The sequence below is a fragment of the Kryptolebias marmoratus genome, linkage group LG19 (genome assembly GCF_001649575.2).
Source record: "Kryptolebias marmoratus isolate JLee-2015 linkage group LG19, ASM164957v2, whole genome shotgun sequence".
NCBI lineage: Eukaryota > Metazoa > Chordata > Actinopteri > Cyprinodontiformes > Rivulidae > Kryptolebias > Kryptolebias marmoratus.
Window position 1 is genome coordinate 6,444,100 of NC_051448.1, and position 19,944 is coordinate 6,464,043.

Here is a 19,944-nt window from a genome sequence, read left to right on the forward strand (position 1 = left end):
TGTTGGAGAACATAAAACAAGCAGGTTATATGAGAAAACTCACCAAAATCCCAGAGGCAAAGGTATGTGCAGCACAGATCGATATTAACCAGCAGGACTTTTAAGAGTGGGACAATTCAACACCAAGAAACTGGCTTTTGTTCGGGCAATAACATGACATTATTTAACTAAAACACTATTTGACACTTTTTGGTTGATTTTAGGTAATCATTGTTTGAGCTGAAAATCCAAAGTATTTGTTTTAGGATTAGGAAACAGTCATAAGTAAGTCTACAGCTGATTACATCTCCATGCCAACAAGAAATGTGTTTGGTGTCTGCATTAATTACTCGATCGACACAGAGAACACTGAGGGAACCAAAGCAAATCAGAGCATATTGGTTAAAATATACTTTAAATTAAAAACGGCACAAATGTCTGCATATTTACAAATTACATTGTCGCTGATTCCAACATTTGTGCTAATGCAGTTACAGCTAAAGGTAACTAGTAGGTCTGGTGACTTTAACACAACCTTCAAAAAGGTTTAATAGTAGTATCTGTCTGAGTTGGGACTGTTAGAAACTAGTTGGTGACTCAGAATGTAAGAAATGCGACAGGACTCTCTGACTCACACAAGGAAACTGAAAACCACAAACGCTGCTAAACATTCTGGAGACTCCCATGTAAATGTTGTTTGCCAACTATTCACAGCCCAGTGAGATACTATCTTAATCCTCAGCTGAGAAAATACTGTTTTACCTAAGATGGTCAGAAACAAGTTAGTGGCTACTGAAGCTGCTCGATCAAACAAATATTTGCAAACGATCAAAATCTAAACTCTGTATGAATAAGTGAGGTGTAACATAGCAACATTTAAGTGTGGTAGTGGTGGTGGCATCAAAATCTGAGATGCTTTTTCTGCCAGTGGAACTGACAGATTGCACAAAAATTCTTCAGCTTGATGACTAAAGATTGGACACCGGTGTTCTAAACACGCATACAAGAGGTGGCATGGATAAAGCAGACTAAGATTTTGAAATGACCACTCACTAGGACTTCAATCCTCTTAAAAATGTGGCCTATCCTTCAAAGCCAGCTAAGTGCCAAGAATCTGGAATTTAATTAAACTACAGATTCTGCCAAGGAGGGTAAGAGGAGAATCAAATATCCAAACAGATTTTTTTTAAAGAAGACTTTTAATCAAAAGTGCCTGGTCATGGTGCAACTTATCAAAATGCTAATTTAAATCTACGTTGTTCCTTATTTACTTGAACCTGTTTTTGAAATGGACAGTGGCTGGATTTCAAAAAGATTTGTTAAATATTCATTTGGCTCTAGGGGAAAATAAGTTCAAAGAAAAACTGAAAAGCCATTTTCATGTCCGTAAAGGGCGTTTTGTAATCTTCATTCCTAAGAAACCTGCTTTAAAAATGTGTGTTTTTTTAGTTGAATTATTACTGGTGAGTTCCACTGAATAATCCCATGTATTATTTACTCCTCCTTGGTTGTACCTTGCATGGACATTTATTAGGATGGAGTGGGAGAGTAGCAGCAGAAGAAGAATGAGACTCCTGAGGCTGAAGGGGATTTTTGTTTTTCCCCCTAAACAAAAAAGATTTTCATTTGTTGTCATTTGTAATCATCAAAATTAAACGAAATAAACATTTGAAATATATGAGTTTGTATGTAATGTATGAATATAATATACAAGTTTCACTTTTTCAATGGAATTACTGAAATCAATCTACTTTTTCATGATATTCTAATTTTATGACCAGCACCTGTATACAGCTGAGACCAAGCAACAAACAACACCCAAATAAAAACCAATGAAACCTAAGAAAGGATCATGGTAGAAATGTTTGAAAAAACAGAGAAAAACAAGAAAATCCAAAAACACAGCAAACCCTAAAACCATGAAAAATCCAATCACACGTGTCTCACAAAAGATCAATGTTCACACCGATCACATGCATTAACAATTCATGTACTTTGGCTTTATTTTTCCCCTTTCTTCTCTGTTTCTCCGTCTGGTCATAAATGTTGAGTATCCACGAGGGGGAAATGCTCCAATTCTCCCATTTCTATCCTTGAGCGAGCTCACAGATACCTCTGTTCTGTCTTCCTCTTCTCGTGTTGCCTCCACACCAATGCTGCCCTGATTTCTCTTTTTTTCACACAACCTGTTTGACCTACACTTGGGGGGAGATTGGGCTGCCTTCCCCTCACTCATCGAAAAGCTAACAATCTTCTTTTTCTCTCATGTACGCTGACCACAAGTGGAACATTTAACTCAAGGTCATCTGTTTAATAATCAGGTTGTGCAGTTTGTCTTTGCATAGCAAGAGAGAAAGAAGAGCTTGGAATTTGAAGTACTGAGAATTTTTGGGGTTGTAAAGACATTTAAAGAACCTCTTAAATGTCCAGACATCTAGGCTAAAATTGGACTAAATTTGGTAATAATTATGCATGCAACCGTTGTACACAAAGCATGATAATCAAATATTTAGAGCAACACTCTTAATCACTTGGTTACTGTGAAGATTTTAGAATCCTGAGCTCACACAGTGTGGCATGTACTGGTTGTTTATGATGGCTGAAAATTGCACTGTTTGAGCCAGAGATTATATATTTTTGTCTTTGTGTTTTATATATGAACTAAGATATAAGGACTACATTTCTTGGTCTGATTTTAACCAGTGAAATTTAAATGTAAATGAGGAATACAACTAGACTCAATGTTGAAATTACGTTTGCTCAGTGAGGAATTTGCCCCAAATTAAATTATTGTTAAAATGTCTGCTTAAAGCAAAATTCCTTTTGTTGCTAAGTTGAGGCATCTTAAACCAGATTTGAATGTGAAACTTAACATCAAGGCTGAAATGAAAACCAGGTTTCCTGCTGGGAAAACTCTCATGTTCAGATATAGACAATTTTTTTGCCCCGTCGCAGATTAATTTGCCTTTTGAGAGGCTGTCTGTATTGAAAAATCTTTTAGTTGAGAACAATGAGTCACTGGATCATCCTTCTTCTTGTTAAGTATCAACCCTTAATTTTTTATTCTTTTCTTTTCATGCAAGTTGAGCTTCTTTTATCTGCAGTTTTATCGCTCCTCCCACAGCTAGGTTTTTAATTTAGGACTTTAGCAAATAACACAAGTTGTATGACTTGGGCTTATTCATCATGTTAAATATCCCTTAGCCTTCCGCTCTCTTGGTGTAGATTATTCAAACGACGGCTCCCCCATATTTGAAATTAGGCTGCAGACATATCGGCTCATAAATCGTCTCGGTCTGCCATCGCACCCCCAGATGCAAAGAACCCCTGTGATGTATGTTCTTGTGTGTCATAATGTACTATTATTCAATTTTTGGACATGCTTGTGGGTGCTGTGCGTGTATTAGCAAGCCAAATTAGAGTCATAAAACTTGGTGCTGAAATGATGACATTTACCCTCTGACTGTAAAATCTCTGCAGGCTGATTGTACTTCTGCACTGTAAATTCAAAACCTGCAGTGGGGGCACTGAGACAAGATTGTGAATGCTAATAATACATCAGATGGGTGTGTATGTGTAGTAATTCAACTAGACTGTTTTTTGTTTGTATGCAAATTTAGTTTATTTACTTACTGCAGCATGTTCAAATTAATATGTCTATAATTTAAAGTGCCAACCATGAGATGGATACGAATATTTCAGCTCTCCATAGGTGTACCCAGTTATCACTCAACATGTTAGAGCAGTGCAAACACTTTTATGTGCACAGATGTATTTAAGTCTGCCTGCTTCTGTTCCCCTGTGTGTGCTGAAATAGTTTCTTCTTGTACCGTGTTTGTGTCTGCACAGCACAATCAGTATCTGTCTAATCCATCAGGTGGGATTTGAAACAGGCACAAGTGAAGGAAAAAGGGACAAAGAATGACATTGACGGGCAACTTGCAGCAAAACCATCTCCCCGTTCCTAGGACAGTGAGCTGATTGCTGATAGCATATGTGTGTCTAATTGCAGAGGGGCTGGGATGCTTCTCCATTTCTTCTGTCTCTGCCTGCCAGGAAGCTAAGCCCCCACCAGAGCCCCCCAATCACTGCCTTAATTAGAGGCCTTATCTCTGTCAATCACTGTGCCTTTTGCTCTCCCCTGCAGGCCGCTGTGCACATAAGAGGATAAGAGGCCTGGCCAAAATGTTGGTGTGTCATGGAGGACAAGGAAAAATAGAGATGGAAAAGGTGGGAGAAATGCCTGTTAGAATTAAAGGCCTCGCATTCCTTGAATTAATGCATAGTGCCCACTGCCTTTCATGTCAGAGCTTTAGACTAAGATCATTTCATCATGAGAAGGGGCAGAGTTAATCAAACCTCATAATTGATGTTATGTGCAAACTCTTGCAAGATGTGTCAGACCCAAAGGTCTGTGTTGAGGATGACTTTCAGCTACTACAATGCCAAATTTAAGCTCAAAAACTGTTGACTTTACCGAGTTATAACCTTATTTGTAGTTAAGGTTGATTAACTGTAGCAGCCCTCTTGAATTGGGTTTAATCCAAAAGGTAATCAGTTGTACATGTACATCCAATGATTATTTTCCTAACATAGTTGACTTCAAACAGTTAATGGCAAAATTTTAAACAAAGATCTTGTGCAGTATGTTGTTCTCAAAATATGTGCTGGGTATCAGTTTTAGGTATTACCACACCAAATTTTAGACTAACCCCTGTAAAACTAACTGAGTTATAGCCATTTTAGTTTCTTTTCTTTTCCCTTTTTCCTTTTTAAAACCCATTATAGCCTGCCTTTCACGATTGAGCTGCGAGCAAAAGAAAGAAGTAAGATTACACTGGAAGATAGAAAGGTTCACACAGGTGTGTGTCTGTATGTTGCTGCCTTTGGGTTTAAGTTTGAATGCAATACTGTTGGATTTGTGGTGAAACACGGTAACTGAAACTAAAATGAAAATATAAAGCATATAATACATGTTGAAATAAGCTCTTTGAACCAAATCAATTTGGAGAAACAGAGTTTAATTCTGACTGGTTTGATGAGCTAACAGCTAGTCCGAGCAGGAAAGGACCAAAGTGAAATGCTGTCATCTTAAAACTACTCCAGTTTCATGTGTGCTCCATTAAATAAATCCTGATACTGGACAGCTTTGCATTACTTGGTTATTTGTGTTAAAGATATTCCTGCCAAGTAGTACACCTAACTACTTCTATTTATTTTTTCAAATAACCAGAATTCGATGTAAATAACCATGTAGCATGAAAGTAAAGATAATTTAAAAGTTTATAATGTCATGTTCACATAAACCACTATAAGTGTTTTGATTTTAAAGTTGTTTTACAATCCACTTTGGTTTTGGTCCTGCTCAGATTGTCCATTATCTCATGAATCCCATCAGGTTTAAACTTTACTTCTCCAAACTGAGGTCACTTAGAGAGCTATCTACAACATCTAAGATATTACTTGTTCATAACCTTCCACTTCAAAAGATCTGAACTATTCCTTTTTAACTTCCCTTGCTCAACTGCAACTCAACATTAACATCAAAGCAATATAAAAAAAACTGTTCATTAAGTCTTTTTTAACTTTTTCCGTCTGCTTTAAGTGATGGATGTTGGTCATAAGATCATATAACTAATGTATCCTTTGAGACTACTTCCGTGCTTGAAGATAAAATGTTAAAAGAAACACAAACATTACTGAGCATATATGAGACTGAACAGATACAACTGAGGCAACTTTGTATGCATGAACGCACATGAGGATTTGAGATGTGCATTTGGGTCAGCTACCATGTTATTAGTGTTGCTATCTTTGGCTATCACATCTAAAATAATTCACCAATAAATATTTAAGCTCATTCAGAGTTAATAAACTAAATTATTTGAAATGTAGTTAAGTGCTGTCAGGGTTTAAATTCAGCTGAACCAAACATCTCATTATCTGCAATAAAATTCAATAAGGCTACTGTGGTTTCAGGGGGCAAACTTTAATTGTATTCAGAGTGTGAAGGAGTGAAATGTCATCCACTGACCAGACAGCTCAATCACAGATTTATTCAAGTTTTGAACGAAGGCACGATTCATTTACCGTTCATAATCCTCATTAGACTGGAATGTATTCCACCTCAGTGAATGCGATGGCTTTGGAATTTTAACATAGTGCACGCAGGGTATGACTCTTGACAATAGTGGTTTCTTTGGCAAGATTTTCTTTATGGTCCCTCCTTATTTTGCTCAGAGCAGAGCATTATGGGATAAAACTATACATCATATTAGGCCTAAGTAACTATCGCTCACGTATATAAATAGAAATTCCTATGCTCTTCAAGTGGAACTCTCAGATGCATGACCAGATGGCTTCAGTTACCGTGTAATATAATCAACTGCCCAACATCACTATCCAGTAAGTACCCAATGCAATATATGAGAAATACGACCAAGGGGCCATCAATAAGATTTCAGTTATATCAAAGGCCTAGGATTCTTTGAAGGAATGCATATCACCCCCCACCATTCATTGCAGAGTTCTAAACTAAGATCCTCTTATGATGAGAAGGGGCAGAGTTATAGTTGTTTTGAAATGACCTTTTAAATGATGTTGTGCACAATCTCATGCAATATTGTGAGATCTAGTAAGATGTGTGAGCACTCGGACATTGTGAAGTTTTAAAACCGGATCTTGTGAGATCAGTCAGTGCTTGGATTATGTGTTGGGATTGACTCTCAGCTACTAACACCCAAGATTTTAGCTGAATATCTGTAAGATTGTGATGTTCTCTCCAAAAGGTAGATAGTTGTAGATAGTTGTCTATCCAGTGATTATTTTGAGAGGTCTGTCCACTTGTGCATGTGACATTTTACTTATATTACAGACAAATAATCACAGACACAGGCGAAAATATAAGCACCCTTTTACCTTCAACGGCGGGCGATAACTAGACTGTCTACAATGCTTTGCGTCATTTATTTTCTCTCTAGGCTGCTCATTAACTGTAATCTAATTCATATGAATTATAAATTGCCTTTGCAGTTTTCATATTTTTGACATGCTTACATTATTTAATATAAATAAATAAACCATGAGATTATGATTATTGGAATAGCTGTCACAAGGAGTTTTATGTGTTTGGTGCAGTTCTCTCTATTAGATTTGGTTTTATAGTTTAGACAGTGTATTGGTATAAATTGTTTTGTTTGTTTTGCATTTGTGGCATCACACATAAGACAAAAAAAGTTAATTTAAGTGAGAGGATTGTTGGGCAGCACACTGAGCGTCCTTCAGCTTCTGTTAATAGGATCGCTTTAGCTTATCGCATGCAAGCAAATATAGTTTACTTTGTTAATGAAACACATGGCTAATAAATAAATCAAAAATGGCAGTGCACATCAACCACATTTTTCCTGTTGATGAGTTTTGTCTACAGTACTTACAATATGATACAAGTGTTGTTGCTGGAAATCAAGCTCACCCTTAAAAAGTCTGTGAAAAATTATGGAGGATGTGTGACACAACAAACTGCTGAGGAGGCAGCCAGCTGACTCGGAGCAGTGTGCTAAGAGCTGGAAACAGAGCAAAGGGAGCTGGAAGCCAGGCTCAGCTTAAAGCTGACCGGCACAGACTGATCATACCATCACCTTTATTTGCCAATATCTGTTACTTGGAAAATAAGATAAATTATTTACAGATGGAATTATAACACAAAGTCATAATGTTGTTTTTGTTTTGACTGAAAATCTGGCTCTATAGCAACAGTTCTGAGTCAGGAATCGAGCTGGACAGGATAACATCCTTCCATGGAGACAGAGAAGCAGAAGCCCCACCGGATAACCTAAATGACCTGGATCTGTGGCACATCACTAAGCTCAACAACGAGGTGGTGATGGAAGCCATGGGGGAATGTCAGGAACTCTGTTCTTTCAATGTCTTCCTGAGCTGGAGCAACAAAGACAGATAGATTGTTCCTGTACCGCAAAAACAGACACCATGGATACGGGCGGGTTTAAAGACCTCACAGTCCAATCAGCCACACAGATTGCTTAAAACAGCAAGTTCTTCCACTACAACAGCTTTATCGCAGACTTTCTCTGGATAGCCTGGCATTTTTTCTTACATTATCCACAAAAAAAACATGATGTCAGGTGAAATGTGATACTAAACTGGCCGTCGGATGTGCATATGTGGTTATTTGTCACGTGTGTCTTTGTGGTGGGTGGAAAAATGTCACGGTGAAAATGGGTTTTGACAAAATAATTTTGCGTGCTTACTGATACATAGACAAGTGATTTAATATTTTGTTAGCCAAAAAATGTATATAATGTTATTAAAAAACCTTCAGGTTACGACTGATCATTTTTTTAAAGCGTAGATGCTTTGCAACGCTTCATGCGTTTCTCAAAATGGAAAAGCTTTAGCTTCATCCAAAGTCCAAACATGAGCTCGCAAGCTTGACTTACCAGACTGATTAATATGTAAACAAACAGAAATGTAAAAATGACAAGCTTCTTTTTATATTTTTAGTACAAGGGATACACTCTTATTGACACGTCTTCTTAGAAATTATGTTTTACGTAAGATTCCTTTTTTTTTTGCCTAGGTAATGAACTGGAAAGTTTTACTGCTCATTTCATTGAGCAAGAAATGAAATAGTAGACTGCAGTTCACCTCAGTAAGGGCTTAAACCTGCAGTTTGACATAGTTTACATAAGTGATTGGGAAGTAAAATCAGTTATTAAGACAATCACATTGATTTCTGTAGATATATGTGAACATAAAGTGAGCACAGAGGGAGGGTGAGGTCATGTAGAAGAGACTGAAACAAAAGAGATGTGGTGATAAAGCTCAAGTATGGGCTAAAAAGGCAGGTTAGGTCAGAGGTTAAGAGGGCTGGGACATGTCCAGCTATAGACCAAACTGAGGGGGTGGAAAAAGGAATCCTCTCCCTTTTCCCATGCCACTTCTTTCTGGGCACCTCTTCAAAATCAATTTAAGAAATTACCATTCAACCGGAGTTCCATCATTAGGATTTTATAATTTCATCTTCCTCCTCCAGTGCCTTTTATCCCAGAGCCCCACAGTTCATCTCTGCAGCACAACCCGGGTGAATAATTAACCGTTGCCGTGAGCTGAAAGACGATGAGTGACACAAGCGTTTTATCATTCGCACACAGCCATCCACCTTCAGTGGCAGCGGTGCTGTGCTTTTAAGCCTTTTCCTTTTCTTGTATCTTTATATGTTTTAGCTCAAATCTCACAAGTCTCTTGCTTGCATGTGAGCATGCTGACACTCTGAGACACACACAGAAGTCATATTAAGCTTATCATAAACACACACTTGCTTACTGTCTGTCAGTTGGAAGACTAAGATCAACTCGCTGCCCTTTCTGATCTCTTTCTCCTTCAACATGAACAGGGGAGGCCATGCAGAGATGGAAGAGAAGAAGCCCTCATCTGGCCTTTGTAGCCTGCAGAGTTGAGGATGAGGTAGAAGTGAAAAGGATGAGGAGCCTCCGCTTGCTGGGGGAGCACAAGGTGAGAGTCTCAGCCAAGGTTTAGCTTTAAGATCCGACGTGGGCGAACATATTTCATGAGAATCAATAGGAAGGCTCAATTAAATTCTCTGCTGTCCGGCCATTTCCATATCTCCAGTGTTGGCTGTTTCTTTGTGGAGCACATGTGCTTATTTGGTTAATGGGTCTGCTTTGTGAAATCTGCAGCAAATAATGGATATTATTCCATAGAATGTATTAATACAGGTTCAGCATGTAATAGGAATGTGGGCTTGATTTGCCAAACAATACAGCATGTCTAACTCGGCAGATTTAAGCAATCATGCAGAGTCAGCATCAAAAATGCAGTATGAAATAGATGTTGGACTGGAATAAATTACATTTATTCTATTAGTCTTTTCTTCATTAACTCCCACTGTGTTTTTTTTTGTATTTGCTATTGTTTGTGTTTGTGTCTGCCTGTTATCAAAATATTTCATGAACCAGAAGAAGGGTTTTAATGAAACTCTCTGAAAGGGATCAATGGGTGTACATCTGCAACTGATTACTTTTACAGTCAACCTGACTCAAGATGGCTGCCACAGCTAATCAAGCTTAGCAAGCACAAAAATGGCTGTAACTCAGTTTTACAAACATTAAGATGATTTGGTATTATGCTAACAAAGTGGTTTAAAATAAGTAATTACTTCAGTCATGATTTGGTAAACCTTCACTAGCTCTGTGCATATACCAGTTAAACGATTTAGCAAAAGTTTCAACATAGTTAATGTGTAGGCCTCGACTATAAGCATACTACTGACATTAGTCAAATTAATCCTTTTTTTTTAATCTAACACTGTGTTTAGAATAAAAACATTAATGTAAAAGCATATAACATCATTAATTTTGTAAGTTTGAACACCTGATTAATTGCCCAGTCACTAAAAGCCTCTGGTCTTTGTTATTTTCATATGCATACAAAAACACATACTTGAAAAAAAACATGAGAAAGAAAACAAAAAAAAAAAGCTCTCAGATGAGAGCCAGCTTCTGTCATTCTGTGATTCTGTTGCAAACAACACATTTTATCATTTTACGTAAGTAAGACGATGCTTTGCTTTTATTTGGCAGAAACTTGGTAAAAGAGGGTTAATAATGGAAGGTAGTTTTAGCTACATCTTTAGGTTTTTACTTTTTCCCTCTAAGCATTACAGCCTCCTTAGCCTAGACTTAAAATTCAAGGTGCGTTTTTAAACTTTCAATGAAATTAGTCAATGATAAATAAAGGTTGATGTTCTGGCAGTCTCTTCAGCCTCTTGAAGTCCTACTAGAAATAACTGATTGGTAAAACTGTCTGAAATCAGACCTTTTGCAGAGAAAAGCTGCCAAAAGAATAATGTTCCAAAGCATGTAATCAGTCAGGAGCTAACGGGAGATTTGCATTCAAATCCCAACTCTCAATTCTGACAGAAAGTTCTAAGAAAGCAGAAGTTATGAAAAAGTTCAAGTGTGAAAAATTTGCTTTCATCTTTGTTTGGTTTTGGTAAGCTTTTTTTTTTTTTGACTAATAAGGATTGAGTTACAGATGGATACACACACACACAAACTGCTTTTAATCACCCACTGCCGAAAGGCTAAGGTGGATAATAATCTTTTGTGATTGTGTTTGTGTGTCTGTCTGTTACCAAAATATCACATGAACCAAGAAAAATTTTAATGAAACTTGCAAAAAGCAATTATTGGCTGTAAATCTGCAACTTATATCCTGATTCAAGATGGCAGCCACAGCCTGCTAACCTTATAAATCACAAAAATAGCTGTAACTCTGTCAATTTTTTCAGATATTAAGCTGATGTAGCTGAGCGTGATCCCCAACACAAATTCTAAGTGCTAGCAGATTTTCCAAGATCTTTGTTTAAAATTGTCCTCTTAACTTTTGGAGACAACTATTTTTGTCTATCGGCAAAATATCTTCGGAGCCACAAATGGATTTTTAGGAAATTTTCAGAAAATTATCATTGAATGTACCTCTACAACTGACTTTTGGACTGAACCCAGTTCAAGATGGCCACCACAGCTGAGCTGACTGACCTTAAAAAACACAAAAAATGTCTTTATTTCAGTCAATTTTACAGATACTGTGCTAACATTTGATGTGGTTGTAGCTCTCAGTCATTGATAACACGTACATTAGTGTGACTCCTTTCACGAAATGTTGTTTTTGTTTAATTTTAGGATGAACTGTTAGCAAACTATTTAATGGATTTTAAACTTAACCCTTCAGAAAGCAATCATTGAATTTGCAACTTGAAGTGATTAATGCCTGGAGTCAGTCCAATTGAAGATGGCTCCACAGCTAATCAACAATACCCAACACAAAATTAGCTATAACTCAGTTAATATAACAGATATTAAGCAAATATTTGATGTAGTACTAGCTTAGAGTTGTTGAGCATGACATGTCACAGTATTTAATAAGATTGTGCAAAATGTTCCTTTCAAGGTTTAACCAACTTTGCAATTACTAAACATAAAATGATCTTAGTCTGAAACTCTGGCATTATTAAAGTCAGTGGGCGATAATCTTCAAGGAATGCTAGATCTTTATTTAGCATAAAACCAGGATGATTCTCACCTTAGTGAAACAGTTGGTGAGTAGAGATTTGTGTGTTTCACGGTGCCTAACTGATCACACTGCTCCCAGACCACGTTCAGTAAAACAACAATAGTTACAGTAATGTTCGGCCTGTAAGACCGGTGTAAAACTGGTGAACATGTTAGTTTTATTTGCCACAAACAGAGTGGAATTCGCTGATTAGAAGTGGCACGCAATCATTCTAAATAATTCGCGTTCCCCATAGCGTTGACTAATTGGAACCATTAAAATCTTGACACTGGTGGTTAATTTGTTTCCTTGTGTTTTATTGAGATCATTTATCCCATCGGAAAGCTCTGATGAAACATGAGGTGATTACATTCGTAAGTAAGTCTGATGGAGTTGGATCTGGCTGAACGAGGCCAAGCCCAACCTCACACACTTCCCCCAAAACCCCTAATGTCATCAGTCGCTGACATTTTTTTGTCACTTGCAAATACTGCCGCCAGGATTAGTAATGATGGTAAACAAGATCTTTATGAATGCTCTGGGACCTAAATGGGAAAATAGTCAGCTTGACCTTTTCGAAAATTCCTTCAGGAGAACACAGTAAAATATCGTAATTTGAGGGAGACGGAGCTGCCATGAACACACACTGATCGTCAACAGACCGCAGTTATCTATAAGAGCAGAAAAAGGAAGGGAAACGTACAAGAGCTGTTGTTGGATGATAATTTAAAAACATTAATTAAAGTAATCATTGAATCTACATCTATAACTAATTAACAATTGGAGTCAGTCCCATTCAAGATGGCCACCACAGCCAACCTACCTTACGAAACACAACATCTACAACTCAGTCAGTTTTACAGATATTGAGCTCAAACTTGGTGTGGTAGTAGCTGAGAGGCATCCTCAACGCATACGACAAGTGCTACACAATGCTTAAAACTTTAGCATTAACTGTTAGTCAACACTGTCCGCCTGTTAGCAAAATATCTCTGAACAGATTTTTGTGATACTCTCCTAAATTCTTTACTACTTGTACATCTGCAGCTCATTAATATTTAGAGCCAGCCTAATTCAAGATGGCCTCCACAGCTATTTAACATTAGCCAACACATAATTTTTTACAGATGTTGAGCTAATTTTGTGGTAGTAGCTGATAGTCATCCATTTGATATACACTGAGCTGTAGCACACCTTGCAAGATCACACAATACTGCACAAGATATTTCCTAAGGTCATTTGGCTAAAACGGCTCTAATTCGGTCCCTTCTCAGCAAGATCATTTCAGTTTAACACTTTGGTGTTAAAGGCGATAAGAAATAATCATTTTCTTCAACAAATGCTAGGCTTTTAATTGAAGTGAGTTTTTCTGTAGGAGTTATGAATCGTCAGTATTTTACAGCAGAGGATAAGATTTCCATAACCTTAAACAACTCAAACGTTTTTTATTTTAACACCTTGAGACCAGAAACCTGGAGCTTTGCCTAAATTCTAAAATCAACCTCTCATTCATTTTTCAATGAATCATTTCTGTTAATGCCTCGCTGTATAAACCACAAAGTGACATTTACACAATCAGAATTCTATCAAATAAATGTTGAACATTAAAAGTAAACGCTGATTCTTTTTTGGAAACGGCAAATATAATTTACTATAATAGTTACATCCCCTCAAAGATCTCCAAGGTTCCTGCTTGTTTCTAATGTTTCTGGCACACAGTTTCTGGAGCAGCTAATAAAAAAAGACAACATGCTAACAGAAATACTCTGTGGACTGGGGTTAACAAGCAGCGTTTGACCCTGCAGCAAAATCACTGACATATTTTTAAAAATGAGTCTGAGCAGAAACAGAAAAGTTCACATTGTGGATGCTGAATATGGTCCGAGCAAATAAACAATACTTTATCAGCACCGAACAACCTTTAAATAAACAAAATCAATTATAATGGGACACTGCTGAAAAGCAATTTTGAATTTAGTTTATATAAACAGTAGACTGGAAGCACATGTATCATTTTTATTGAGTATTATCTCAACTTTCCAAATAACAAAAATGGTTGTATTAGTTTCATGTAAAAGACTTGAATATTACAAATATATATGATGTAATTAAAGGCCTAGCATTTCTTGAAGGAATGCATATCACCCAAGGCCATTAATGTCACAGTTTTAGTTGTCTTATATTTGGAAATTACAACAGCAATTTTTGTGATTTTTTTAAAAAGAGGTGACTGTGGCAGCCATCTTGAATCATGATGACTCCAAGATTTAATCAGCTAAAGATGTACATTCATTAATTAATTTCTGCAAGTCTTATTAAAATCTATCCAGTGGTTTAAGAGATATTTTGCTAACAGACAGACAGCATTGACTCCAAAAACCTTATTGTCCCCCTTTGGATGAGGTTAGACAGAATAACAAAGATGAAGAATGAATTTGATAAATGGAGCCGTAGAACTGGGGTTATATTTCTTTAAATTCTTCAACATATTTTGTGGCTTTAAATTATAAAAATTAGACTAATATAGAACACTTGCTGAGTTACTGATAGGCCGAAATTGTCTTTCAACAAGTGTTTAGATCCACATATGACAGACAGTTTGCCAGAATTAAGTATCAATGTTTTTTTTCCCAGTATAGCAGTCATTGTATACATTGTATTTGTATGATCCTATTTTAGTTTGCAGTTAGTGTATTTAAAAATAAAACGTGTTTCCAGCTTTTTATTCTCCTTTTTTTTCATCCAATAATTCCTTTTTAAGCTCGTGTATTCTACGTTTAAATTTGAACTTCTGAGTTACCATGATGGAAATTGTTCCACTCACATTATGGAGCAGACCCACGGGCTCCCCAGAGCAGAAACGTTGGCTTGTAGCTTTTCACGGCTTTTGACAGAGAAATTGTAAAACTCCCTGAGTTCAGTGATGCAAGGCTCCGGTCAGCCTCCGATTCGCCTTTTTAACTCCTGTTGACCAGCTCTGATGTAAACACAGTGGCAGAAGAGACTTGGCTTGACCAATACAATATGCAGCCTGTCTGTCTTCTTGCCCTGATGCAACTTGCCTCCTCATCCTTTTCCAGTGCTCTCTTTGGATTTCCCACCAGTTACATCACTTTGAGTGACTGCTGTGATTGGGAATGTGAGCATTTCATTGCCGTCACACTTCAGTTATTGGCAGGAGATTAAAAGATATATAGCAAAAAAAGACTCCAACGCTGCTGTTTTCATCGCACAAATCGAGAGAGTTTTGAAGGTTAAAAAAAAATAAAGAAATAAAATTCATTACTACAAAGTTTTAATGATTGCAAACAGACAGCCTGGGAACTGAGCTGATATTGATCTGCTGAGACTAATAATAATGCTCATAGGCATCAGGGCTTCAGGGAGAAGGCTGGCCGGCTTTCATTAAGTGTAAACATTTTCAAGGCAGAAGTAGCCTGAGATGGGAAAAAGAAAAAAAAAAAATCTTGAGAAGCCAATGAGAAAAAGCAAACAATCTATGATCTCTTCTCTTTTTCCTCAAACCATCTCTTTTCTCTGTGGCTGCCTCTGAATAGACGAGCGTGTTTGCTGGATGATGAAGCCTGTTAGCCATGGAGGTGGCTCCAGTCCCTGGCTCCAGCTTTGACATCAGACTACGGGCAGGAGTCCCTGGAGGATACTGCCAGAGCACCCTTTAGACGGATATGAAGCACCCACATCTGCTTTAGCTCCAGATCCAACAACAAGCCTACATCTTTGGCTTGTAGGAGGTTTAAATGATTATTGCCCGCCACTGAAAGGTGGACAGTCATGTTTGTGTGTGTGTCGGCGCCTGCCAGTTAACAAAAAAACCTCATGACCAATTATAATGAAACTTGCAGAAAGTAATCACTGGATGGACATCTACGACTCATATCAAGATGAGTGAGGCAGTTTACAGATATTGTACTGAAATTTGGTGTGGCAGTAGCTGAAGAGTCGTTGACAGCACATACTCCAACCGAGTGCTGGAAATTGCACTTAAAACTTCAGCATTAACTTCTGAAGTCAACCATTTATGTCTTTTAACAAAATGCCTAATTACCACTGGATGGATTTTAATAAACATTTCAGGATGTAACCACTGGATATCACTGAAAATACACTTACAACTGATTAACTTTTGGACTCAATCCAATTCAAGAAAGTCACCACAGCTAATCACTATTAGCCAACACAAATATGGCTGACTTGATCAGCTTTACAAAGATTGACTTAAAATTTGATGTGGTAGTGTTTGAGTGTGATGTGTAGCTGAGAGTCAGTGACAACATATACTCTGAGCATGACGTGTCACAAGATTGCAGATATGCAGTTCAGTCTAAAACTCTGGCATGAAATACATCAGCAGATATGCAATCCTTCAAGGAATGTTAGGCCTTTAATTATCTCTGCTTTTATTTGTTGTGTTTCAAAGTTTGACAGATTGGGGGCCCTACCTGCAGACAAGCACTGCTGGGATGATAATAGCGTTTGACTTCAATGGTGGGCTTTGTGATGGGCAAGACATGAAATATTTCATCTTTGTTTATCGCTGCTCATTTCTGCCTAATTGCAGAGCAGAATGATTTCCAGACCGCCTGTTAGCTCCATGCTAAATCGAGACAAAAACCTGTTAATTTTTTTTTTCAAAGTTTATAATTGAAAACAAATTAAAAAAAAATAAAAGACCTGAAAAGCATGTACACACTTTTATGTGGGCACATTCTAATCCACTTTCTTCTAAAAGCACACAAAACACTCAGGCAAAAAGAAAACAGGCAAAAAGATAAGAAGGACCAGTCTTTGTGTTCGAGCCCACACACAGTAAACAAAGAAGTATAAATGAGTACATCACTCATGAGTGTGTGTGTCCTTGCATTACCTACTGCTGGCTGGTTGTGTTTAAGTGCTGGTGGGGAAGATAAATGAGATGCAGGGAGGAAAAAAAGGTGGGGTGAGGAGAGATAGTGAAAAGGAGTAACTGCAAGAGGAAGAGATAATTGGCAGAAGGAAAGAAGGTGTGTGATGGCCACACCACCCTGTCAGTAACCTTCATGCACCTTCACATTACTCATAATTTCTACATTTATATTTTGTATTTACACAATATATGACACAATTTCATAGTTGTTGAGTTTGAGTGTTTTAAAAGCACTAGTTTGATTCATAAGTTTGCACATTTAGTTAACTTTTCAACACTTCATTTGTTGTCTGTGGTTTGTTCTGATTTAGGATAACCAATTGTGTTTTCTTTTACCTGAGCTGGAGGTTCCTCTCCTCCCATGCTGCCTGGAAGAACTCAGGCCCTGTTGTTGCTGCGATTCATCCGCTCATGTACACAACAAAAGTAATTGGATTCTCTGACACCAAAACTTTATGAACCCAGGTCTCAGAGTGGATGTTTTTGGGTATGTCTGGCATCGTGAAATTGCACATGTGCACTACGGATGGCTGCAATCAACTTTTTTTTACTTTTTTTGTGCTTGCCTGAGTAGATCAACAACAGTAACAATGTTAGATAACAGAGCATTGCTTGTGCTACTCACCTTTTTCAACATGCAGCAGAAACCCAACCTTCCTGTCGGTCCAAACAAACGTTTGTGTCGTCACCTTTTTGGATGTAACTGCTTTCGTGCTGGAGAAACTAAAGTGTCTGCGCGCATGAAAACTACAGCTGATTCAACAGGGACATGATTACCACGTAAACGTATAACATGTCCCCATTAAACATTGGAAGATTTCTAACATTTCCAGGAGCACGTGTAAACAGGGCTTCAGATGAGATGTTCAGGGACTCAAAACAGCTAAATACAGGAAGTACTAAATGGGCCATCTCTGGAGCTAAAGCTAAGGGACTGAAATGAAGAATCTTTTTTCTTAATTGTCTTTGTTATAGATTTGTTTAGATTTAAACTTACTATTGATTTTTTAGGTTTCTTAACATACTACCGGTGCTGTTTATTTGCTAGTAAGTGTTATGTTGTTTTAGTCATACATATTGTTTCAGTATGGTCTGATCTTAAACCCTTGTGTGTTCTTTGTTTGTCAGGTAGTTTTGTTCTGTTAGGCAGTTAGTTTGTTAGGTTAAAATCTAATGTTTCTGACTTAATTTCAGCTTTATTTTTTATGAGCTCAGTTCTTATTTTATTGCAAATATAATTTGGGGGTAAAATAAAAGAAACCTTATTTTTTCAGTAATTCCCGTGACTCCTTGCACTTCTTCAACTCGGTCCATCACAGGGTGTAAAGAAGCCCCCATATCTCCGGAGTCTCCATCTACAGCACAGAGGCAGTGACACACAGCAGCAGCTTCTCCTGCCTTTTCAGATTTACCCCCCCCCCCCCCCCCCCCTCCAGCAACAAATACCAACAGCCGCTATAAACTTATCAGTCCAGCAGTCCCGGCTTCAACCTGTCTGAGGCTGTTTGACCCCTCCTCTTGTCAGGGTTGATCTGTATTATCCATGATATACACAGTAGTCACTGCACTCGCTCGACTGAGACTTTCAACAAAGACGAAATAATGTCCTACAGAAGAGGGTCATGTAGCTCATGTAGAGGCGTCAGTGTGCTGCCACGGTCATCACCTTAAAAGACCTGTGAATTTGTGGCAAAAGCTAGCCAGTGACAAATGAAAGGGGGGAGTTTACAGTGTAGTGTGCGAGAGGATGATACTGCTAAGATCTTTATTACCAGACAAAAAGTAGTCCATAGCATAAAAAAGACAATTACAGCCATCACAAAGCAAACAAACAATTATTCCAATATTTAAAAAAGCTTGAGGTATATTTTGTGTCGCTATAAATTGCATTTGACAAAGCTATTACTATTAAGTTGTTTGACACATCCAAACGACACATTAATTTTTACATGTAGTTCCTCAGCAAAGCATGGTAAGTCTGAATGTCGCTCATGACAAACAGATGTCCATCTTGGAAGTCTGAGGAGAATTCAAAATGCATCCTGATAAGCTACTTGCAGTAGTTACACCACGTATAAAGTCGAAAAAGGGATACTCTAACCTCATCTGTGTGCCTGTTAAATTTACATGCCAACATGTTAGCTTGCATGTACAACTTACAACACTGTCGCTTCACATCATCATCACAAAGATCACTCCTCAAAATATGACCTAGATATTTCACTTTCACTCTTTTTAGGATTAAACATGATGTCAAACTGAACACCATATTTAGCACAGAACCTGAGTAACTGCTCCAAACCAGCACTATAGGGAGACTAGAGGACAAGATCGTCTGCGTACATTAGGTGATTTACAAGATGGTTACCCACTATACACCCAGTCTTACAGTCACTTAATTCAACAGATAAATCATCAAGGTACAAGTTAAACAGGATAGGAGACAAAATTCCACCTTGTCTGACTCCATTAGATACAGAAAAAGGTTCAGAAACCTCCGAACCCCACTTAACCTGAAAAGATTGGTGAGAATACCAATAATGTAAAATCCTGATTAAATATGCAGTGACCCCTCTACTTTGTAGTTTAATAAACAACTTATGGTGATTAACTATGTCAAAAGGTTAAGATGCATCAAGGAAACTCATACAAACAGAAATGTTCTGTCTTTTATATTTATTTACTTACAATTTCCTTCAGTAAATACATAAATCAGTACTAAGCTTACTTTTAAAACCAAATTGATTATCAGTTGTTGTTATACACTCTTTAAGTCTATCTAATAAAATGTGTTCCAAAAGTTTAGACAATACATTCGCCAAGGCAACTGGTCTGTAATTATCAATACTAGATATCTTTCCATTTTTTTTAATTTTTTTTTTTACCACTGGCACTAAAACTACTGAGATATGGATGAGATGAGATATGGACAGTTGTCTAATGTTCTC

General features: G+C 37.5%; 2 protein-coding genes across 2 annotated transcripts in view; one reads left to right on the forward strand and one right to left on the reverse strand.

The window, feature by feature from the left end:
* tmem121ab (transmembrane protein 121Ab) overlaps nucleotides 1-19,944 on the reverse strand; it is a 62,976-nt gene that overhangs the window by 31,421 nt on the left and 11,611 nt on the right. The window lies entirely within an intron of this gene.
* Nucleotides 1-19,944, forward strand: part of fut8b (fucosyltransferase 8b (alpha (1,6) fucosyltransferase)) — a 251,517-nt gene that overhangs the window by 8,344 nt on the left and 223,229 nt on the right. Inside the window, exon 4 of the mRNA XM_025005036.2 lies at nucleotides 9,392-9,510. The gene's annotated coding sequence lies outside the window, so the exon portion shown is untranslated. The remainder of the gene's footprint in view (nucleotides 1-9,391; nucleotides 9,511-19,944) is intronic.